Source organism: Ranitomeya imitator, chromosome 4 (genome assembly GCF_032444005.1).
Source record: "Ranitomeya imitator isolate aRanImi1 chromosome 4, aRanImi1.pri, whole genome shotgun sequence".
In the NCBI taxonomy this organism is placed as follows: Eukaryota; Metazoa; Chordata; class Amphibia; order Anura; family Dendrobatidae; genus Ranitomeya; species Ranitomeya imitator.
In genome coordinates this window covers 581,990,068-581,999,962 of record NC_091285.1, presented here as the reverse complement: position 1 = coordinate 581,999,962, position 9,895 = coordinate 581,990,068, and positions in this window count along the sequence as shown.

Below are 9,895 nucleotides of genomic sequence, written 5' to 3'. Positions count from 1 at the left end.
ATTCTTTATTTTACACTTAAATATGGATCCCATGGCCTGAAGGAGAGTTTCCTCTCCTTCAGACCCTGGGAACCTTTAGAAACCCAATGCATTGCATTGGGTTTCGTGTTTTGGCCGACCCCGACCCCGATTTTTCTATAGCATCGGCCGATTTCACTCGACCCGACTTTTGAAAAAGTCGGGTTTCGTGAAACCCGACCCGATCCTATAAAAAGAAAAGTCGCTCAACCCTAGTGGTGAGCACTTTGACCCACCAAGCGCTTCACAGAAGTTTATAAGGTAGAACCGTAAAAATAAAAAATCATCTTTTATCACAAAAAAAATTTTTTCGCCCCCAATTTTTTATTTTCCCAAGGGTAAGAGAAAAAATTGGACCCCAAAAGTTGTTGTACAATTTGTCCTGAGTACGCTGATACCCCATATGTGGGGGTAAACCACTGTTTGGGCGCATGGGATAGCTCGGAAGGGAAGTAGCGCCGTTTGACTTTTCAATGCAAAATTGACAGGAATTGAGATGGGACGCCATGTTGCGTTTGGAGAGCTACTGATGTGCCTAAACATTGAAACCCCCCACAAGTGACACAGTTTTGGAAAGTAGACCCCCTAAGGAACTTATCTAGATGTGTGGTGAGCACTTTGACCCACCAAGGGCTTCAGAGAAGTTTATAATGCAGAGCCATTAAAATAAAGCAAAAATTGGGAGGGGGCATGGGAGGGCTCGGAAAGGAAGGAGCGCCATTTGGAATGCAGACTTAGATGGAATGGTCTGCAGGCGTCACATTGCGTTTGCAGAGCCCTTAATGTACCTAAACAGTAGAAACCCCCCACAAGTGACACCATTTTGGAAAGTAGACCCCCTAAGGAACTCATCTAGATGTGTTGTGAGAGCTTTGAACCCCCAAGTGTTTCACTACAGTTTAGAACGCAGAGCCGTGCAAATAAAAAACATTTTTTTTCCACAAAAATTATTTTTTAGCCCACAGTTTTATATTTTTCCAAGGGTAACAGGAGAAATTGGACCCTAAATATTGTTCTCCAATTTGTCCTGAGTACGCTGATACCTGATATGTGGGGGGAACCACCTTTTGAGCGCATGGCAGAGCTCGGAAGGGAAGGAGCATCATTTGGAATGCAGACTTAGATGGATTGGTCTGCAGGCGTCACATTGCGTTTGCAGAGCCCCTAATGTACCTAAACAGTAGAAACCCCCCACAAGTGACCCCATATTGGAAATTAGACCCCCCAAGGAACTAATCTAGATGTATTGTGAGAACTTTGAGCCCCGAAGTGTTTCACTACAGTTTATAACGCAGAGCCGTGAAAATAAAAAATCTTTTTTTCCCACAAAAATTATTTTTTAGCCCCCAGTTTTGTATTTTCCCAAGGGTAACAGGAGAAATTGGACCCCAATAGTTGTTGTCCAATTTGTCCTGAGTACGCTGATACCCCATATGTTGGGATAAACCCCTGTTTGGGCACACGGGAGAGCTCAGAAGGGAAGGAGCACTGTTTTACTTTTTCAATGCAGAATTGGCTGGAATTGAGATCGGACGCCATGTCGCGTTTGGAGAGCCCCTGATGTGCCTAAACAGTGGAAACCCCCCAATTATAACTGAAACCCTAATCCAAACACACCCCTAACCCTAATCCCAACAGTAACCCTAACCACACCCCTAACCCTAATCCCAACGGTAACCCTAACCACACCTCTAACCCAGAAACACCCCTAACCCTAATCCCAACCCTATTCCCAACCGTAAATGTAATCCACACCCTAACCCTAACTTTAGCCCCAACCCTGACCCTAACTTTAGCCCCAACCCTAACTGTAGCCTTAACCCTAGCCCTAACCCTAGCCCTAACCCTAAGCCTAACGGTGAAAATGGAAATAAATACATTTTTTTAATTTTTCCCTAACTAAGGTGATGAAGGGGGTTTTGATTTACTTTTATAGCGGGTTTTTTAGCGGATTTTTATGATTGGCAGCCGTCACACACTGAAAGACACTTTTTATTGCAAAAAATATTTTTTGTGTTACCACATTTTGAGACCTATAATTTTTCCATATTTGAGTCCACAGAGTCATGTGAGGTTCTGTTTTTTTGGGGACGAGTTGACATTTTTATTGGTAACATTTTCGGGCACGTGACATTTTTTGATCGCTTTTTATTCTGATTTTTGAGAGGCAGAATGACCAAAAACCAGCTATTCATGAATTTCTTTTGGGGGAGGCGTTTATACCGTTCCGCGTTTGGTAAAATTGATAAAGCAGTTTTATTCTTCGGGTCAGTACGATTACAGCGATACCTCATTTATGTAATTGTTTTATGTTTTGGCGCTTTTATACGATAAAAACTATTTTATAGAAAAAATAATTATTTTTGCATCGCTTTATTCTGAGGACTATAACTTTTTTATTTTTTTGCTGATGATGCTGTATGGCAGCTCGTTTTTTGTGGGACAAGATGACGTTTTCAGCGGTACCATGGTTATTTATATCGGTGTTTTTGATCACGTGTTATTCCACTTTTTATTCGGCTGTATGATAATAAAGCGTCTTTTGCCTCGTTTTTTTTTTTTTTTCTTACGGTGTTTACTGAAGGGGTTAACTAGTGGGACATTTTTATAGGTTGGGTCGTTACGGATGTGGCGATACTAAATATGTGTACTTTTATTGTTTGTTTGTTTTTTATTTAGATAAAGAAATGTATTTATGGGAATAATATTTTTTTTCTTTATTTAGGAATTTCTTTTATTTTTTTTTACACATGTGGAATTTTTTTTTTAACTTTTTTACTTTGTCCCAGGGGGGACATCACAGATCGCTGATCTGACAGTTTGCACAGCACTCTGTCAGATCAGTGATCTGACTTAGAGCACTGCAGGCTTACCAAGCGCCTGCTCTGAGCAGGCACTTGGTAAGCCACCTCCCTCCCTGCAGGACCCGCATGCCGCGGCCATTTTGGATCCGGGTCTGCAGCGAGGAAGGAGAGGTAAGAGACCCTCGGAGCAACGCGATCACATCGCGTTGCTGCGGGGGTCTCAGGGAAGCCCGCAGGGAGCCCCCCCTGCGCGATCCTTACCTATACCGCCGGCACACTGCGATCATGTTTGACTGCTCCTGGCACATAGTGCCGGATGTCAGCTGCGATAGGCAGGTAACACTCGGCGGCGCTTCCCCCGTGAGTGCGGCCGATCGCGCTGGACATATTATTCCGTCCTTGGGAAATAAGGCCCACCCCACATGGATGGAATAGTACGTTCAATGATAGAAAGGGGTTAAGCGTTCTGGCTCCTACAGACCAGTTAGATGCTCCTAATCAACTCATTACCTGCATTAAAGACAGCTGTCTTACATATATAAAAAAGAGGGACAGCACCACAGCAGTTGTGAAAAAAGAACCACTTGTTTATTCCACCTCTTGCAACGTTTCGGTCCTTAAGACCTTTGTCAAGCATAATACACAAACAATCCAACCACCATTATATACCATTTATCCCTCCCCCCTTAATTAACTAGTAACCAATGGGAGAGTTCAGTATAATCAGAAAACATATACATATGTAATTTTAACTAAAAACCACATCATATGAACGGCCCACCATGTATCCTAACTTTTAGTGGGATAATACCCACCCTGATCGCTCCTTTTAATTGAATCCACCCCAAAACACAACCTAATATGCAACCCACATGTTCTATTAGTAAACAAAGATCGCACCAATCCACATGGAGCATCAGCCGTGTTCATAGCAACGGGGCGTCGGGGCGTATCCAAAAGCCCCAACCATCCAATCACCTCCCCCAGATTTCCCTGACATCATAACTAGGTGTGTCAATAACGGCGCTAGTCCAATTACAGCCTCAGAGTCCTCATGTGGCTTAAACGTCATGTGTCCAGCCAGCCTTGCACCGCTCATATCCATGGAGTCTCCAGAGCATTCATTACACAATGCGCATGTCCATAGCGTCGTCCTCCTCAACTCTCTTAATGCGCAAGTCACAATCCGGTGCTCCAGCACCCTTGGTACGCTGGAACAAATCTGATACACTGACGCATTCTGTCGCAGACTATCATCGGGCAATAAAACATATCCCGACAAAATAATGGAGCAAGGTGATATCCACTTAAGGTAACGATCTTAAAACCCCACAGCGCTTCAACATCTCAGGTCCACATGCAAGGATGTCACAACCCTGTCGGATCTCAACCATTCCATATGGACCTGAAATGAGAAAACACAGAAAAAGGGGAGAAAACAACAATCAAAAGAACACATATAGCAGATGTTTCCTCAACAATACGAGGGATATGGACTCTAAACGATTTTAAACAAATAAAATTCTCCTCTCATATTAATCTCTCTTCTCAAGAGGAAAGAGTTAAAGTGGATATATGAGTTAGATACACTTTCCCCAAAGGGTTTGAATATTGACTATCCACAAAGTTGTCTTCTATAAATATTCTATGGGTTCGTTGCGGCTTCTTCGTCGGTGTAATTTTGTTTTTAATCCGAGTTGTATGACATTTTATTGTATTATTTTGATCGGCCCCCTGTTTACGATATCATTCCCTATGGATGGATATGTATGTAAATAGTACCCGTGTTTGGAAATATATATAGAGGGAGTAATGTATGATTGCTATTTGTTAATGGCCACATTGAGCTAAATGTGCCTGTCCCCGTCAGATCGTAAATGCTAAGCAGCTTGAGGCTAGGCAAGTGCTAGCATGGGAGACTGGCTGGGAATTCTTGTTAGGCAGTCATTATATATGTATAAGCCACTATGGGGATTAATATGAGAGGAGAATTTTATTTGTTTAAAATCGTTTAGAGTCCATATCCCTCGTATTGCTGAGGAAACATCTGCTATATGTGTTCTTTTGATTGTTGTTTTCTCCCCTTTTTCTGTGTTTTCTCATTTCAGGTCCATATGGAATGGTTGAGATCCGACAGGGTTGTGACATCCTTGCATGTGGACCTGAGATGTTGAAGCGCTGTGGGGTTTTAAGATCGTTACCTTAAGTGGATATCACCTTGCTCCATTATTTTGTCGGGATATGTTTTATTGCCCGATGATAGTCTGCGACAGAATGCGTCAGTGTATCAGATTTGTTCCAGCGTACCAAGGGTGCTGTAGCACCGGATTGTGACTTGCGCATTAAGAGAGTTGAGGAGGACGACGCTATGGACATGCGCATTGTGTAATGAATGCTCTGGAGACTCCATGGATATGAGCGGTGCAAGGCTGGCTGGACACATGACGTTTAAGCCACATGAGGACTCTGAGGCTGTAATTGGACTAGCGCCGTTATTGACACACCTAGTTATGATGTCAGGGAAATCTGGGGGAGGTGATTGGATGGTTGGGGCTTTTGGATACGCCCCGACGCCCCGTTGCTATGAACACGGCTGATGCTCCATGTGGATTGGTGCGATCTTTGTTTACTAATAGAACATGTGGGTTGCATATTAGGTTGTGTTTTGGGGTGGATTCAATTAAAAGGAGCGATCAGGGTGGGTATTATCCCACTAAAGGTTAGGATACATGGTGGGCCGTTCATATGATGTGGTTTTTAGTTAAAATTACATATGTATATGTTTTCTGATTATACTGAACTCTCCCATTGGTTACTAGTTAATTAAGGGGGGAGGGATAAATGGTATATAATGGTGGTTGGATTGTTTGTGTATTATGCTTGACAAAGGTCTTAAGGACCGAAACGTTGCAAGAGGTGGAATAAACAAGTGGTTCTTTTTTCACAACTGCTGTGGTGCTGTCCCTCTTTTTTACATTTGGACTTGGATTTGGATACCGGGATGGATCCCCTGGTAAGGACGTGCACCATATTATCCATAAAGATAGCACATGTTTAGGGTGCGGCTGGACTACTATTCTGTGGAGTGTTAGCTGTCTTACATAGTCACCTTTTATAAAAGACTCCTGTCCACAGACTGAATTAATCAGTCAGACTCTAGCCTTTACAACATGGGCAAGACCAAAGAGCTTTATAAGGATGTCAGGGACAAGATCATAGACCTGAACCAAGCTGGAATGAGCTACAGAACCATAAGTAAGATGCTGGGTGAGAAGGAGACAACTGTTGGTGCAATAGTAAAAAATGAGAGAAATACAAAATGACTGTCAATCGACATCAATCTGGGGCACCATGCAAAATCTCACCTTACACCATGTAGTGAAGGAAATAAGTATTTGATCCCTTGCTGATTTTGTAAGTTTGCCCAATGACAGACATGAACAGTCTATAATTTTAAGGGTAGGTTATTTTTTGGTAAAGCGGCAGTCATAGGTCCTCATACTCCCCTGATGAGTCCTAACGGACGAAACGCGTCGGGAGACGCCATTTCTAATAGAGGCATTCTCACCCATTGAGAGACAGGATGACTCTCTCCAACATTGGGTGAGATCTATCCATATAAATGTTGCGAGAGACAATGCTCTATGAGTACTTGTATCGTACTAATGTACACAAGGGGGATGCTCATGAATATGTTCATGGGGCTGTGTGATCCCGGTCTTGTTTTGATATAGCAATACTTGTTTTGGTCAGGTATTGATTTTATGCTTCTTACATGCTGCTACATTTACTGACAGTCATATATGGCACCCAGTGCATATGGTACCGTTTAAAAGTGATATCCACACACTCTGGTTATTTTTGAGTCCTAATGGTTATGATCAGTGAACACTGATATAGGTCTATGGAAAATGATCCATATATAAAGAAAAATAAGTGTGTCACATTGTGATCAATTCGATTAGGTAACCACGGCATATAACCAGCATTATGCTTTTTGATATTTATGTGGAACATACTCACGGTACACTAAGATAACATTCTTTTGTATTATGCAAAGCCTATTATATACACTTAAGTGTGTTCATTTTATATATAGGACAACACTTAGGGTACCGTCACACAGTGCAATTTTCATCGCTGCGACGGTACGATCCGTGACGCTCCAGCGTCGTAACAATATCGCTCCAGCGTCATAGACTGCTGTCACACTTTGCAATCTACGACGCTGGAGCGATAATTTCATGACGTATGTGCGATGTAGAAGCCGTTGGTTACTATGCGCACATCGTATACGATATATGTTACACCATGCAATCATGCCGCCACAGCGGGACACTAGACGACGAAAGAAAGTTTCAAACGATCTGCTACGACGTACGATTCTCAGCGGGGTCCCTGATCGCAGGAGCGTGTCAGACACTGCGATCTCGTAACTATATCGCTCGAACGTCACGAATCGTGCCGTCGTGGCGATCAGAATTGCACTGTGTGACGGTACCCTTACTGCTGGAACAAACTAGTAGTCAATTGAACAACGTAACAACGTATTATTTGTTCAACTTAACGGCAAGGGTGTCTAAGGCACTGTCAGCATTTTTGTTTTTTTGTTTTCTGTCCCCATTCTGTGTTGGTTAGGGTCACATTGTCCCTCCCCTGTTTACTTGTTGTGTGTTTACTAATTTTAATATTTAGACCTAATAAAGGCTACGTTTTATCCAATCGCTAGATATCATACTATTTTTCTTGGATTTGTACCCAACTCTCATATAGGTTAATTTTAACATTGCGAGAGACAATATCAAAAGTAAAATCCAGAAAACCACTTATAAATTATATAAATTTATTTGCATTTTGCAGTGAGAAATAAGTATTTGATGCCCTACCAACCATTAGGCCGGCGTCACACTTGCGAGTTTTACGGACGTAAGAGCGCAGATACTACGTCCGTAAAACTCGCAAAAAATACGGCACAATTATTCTCTATGCCCCTTGCTCCTATCTGCCGTATTTTACTGATCAGTATTATACGGCTTTCTACGGCCGTACAAAATCGCAGCATGCTGCGTTTGTCACCGTACTGCGCAAGAAATACGCCAATGAAAGTCTATGGAAGCGTGAAAAATACGGATTACACACGGACAAGCAGTGTGACTTGCGAGAAATACGCAGCGCTGTTAGAGAGAAAAGCTGGTAATTCAGTGCGGTGTACAGTAAAATCACACTGACAGCTTACAGTAGAATAGGTAGAATAAATGTGTACACATAGAATAGGTATATATATATATATATATATATATATATGTCAGTGAGACACATATATGTATTTATATTATTATTTATTCCAGCGCTATACAGCTTGAAAGCCGGTAATTCAATTACCGGCTTTTTCTTTCTCCTTCCTAAAACCCGACATGATTTGAGACATGGTTTACATACAGTAAACCATGTCTTTCTAGGAAAAGCTTTCTAGGAAAGTTCCCACGATCTATGAACATCCAGCAGAGGGCGCCTCACCGCAAATGAAGCTAAATATAGCTCATTGATCTATATTTAGCCTCATTCCCCGGGGTTTTGCAGCGAGGAGAAGCCTGCATTAGCAAAGCTCCTTGCTGCAAAATGTTTTAACCCCTTCAGAAGGATTTACATCGTTGGACGTTACAGATCTGCGGAGGGTAAGTATATTGTTGGTTTATTATGTTTTTTCTTTCACAGAACGAGGGTCTTCAGTGACTGGATTGGGCATAGAATAAAATACTCCAACAACCATTGTTTTTATTTCATTAAAATAATTTTAAATAATGTGTTTGTGTTTTATTTAACCCTTTACTACAATTGGATTAATAATGGATAGGTGTCATAATTGACGCCTCTCCATTATTAATTAGGCTTAATGTCACCTTACAATAGCAAGGTGGCATTAACCCTTCATTACCCCATATCCCACCACTACACGGGAATGGGAAGAGAGTGGCCAAGTGCCAGAATAGGCACATCTTCCAGATGTGCCTTTTCTGGGGTGGCTGGGGGCAGATATTTTTAGCCAGGGGGGGGCCAATAACCATGGACCCTCTCCAGGCTATTAATATCTGCCCTCAGTCACTGGCTTTACTACTCTGGCGGAGAAAATTGCGCGGTAGCCCACGCCAATTTTTTCCGCCATTTAACCCTTTATTTTAAGAGCTAGAACGGCCAAATTTTGCAGATACACACTACTGACATTAGTAGTGTGGAATCTGCAAAAAAAATGGAGAGAAGACATGGTTTACTGTATGTAAACCATGTCTCAAATCATGTCGGGTTTTAGGAAGGAGAAAGAAAAAGCCGGTAATTGAATTACCGGCTTTCAAGCTGTATAGCGCTGGAAAAAATATTAATATATATACATATATGTGTCTAATGATATATATATATATATATATATATATATATATATATATAGACAGTATATATATATATTTTTTTCTTTTTGGGACACATGGATCATTTCTATAGCGGTATGTTGGTTTTGCAAGCCTGCGAGAAAACCACGCAGTACGGATGCCATACGGATTACATACGGAGGATGCCATGCGCAAAAAACGCTGACACACCCTGCCTACGGAGGAGCTACGGACCACTATTTTCGGGACTTTTCAGCGTATTACGGCCGTAATATACGGACCGTATTGTTTTACGCTGTGTGTGACGCCGGCCTTAGAGTTCTGGTTCCTACAGACGAGTTAGACGTTCCTAATCAACTCGTTACCTGCATTAAAGACGGCTGTCTTACATAGTCACCTTTTATAAAAGACTCCTGTCCACAGACTCAGTTAATCCGACTCTAACCTCTACAATATGGGCAAGACCAAAGAGCTTTATATGGATATCAGGGACAAGATCATAGACCTGCACAAAGCAGGAATGGGCTACACAACCATAAGTAAGATGCTGGGTGAGAAGGAGACAATTGTTGGTGCAATAGTAAGAAAATGGAAGAAATACAAAATGGCTGTCAATCAAATTCGATATGGGGCATTACAGAATGCTATAGATAAGCCCCTGATGACGGTGAGCTTACCTCACCATCGATT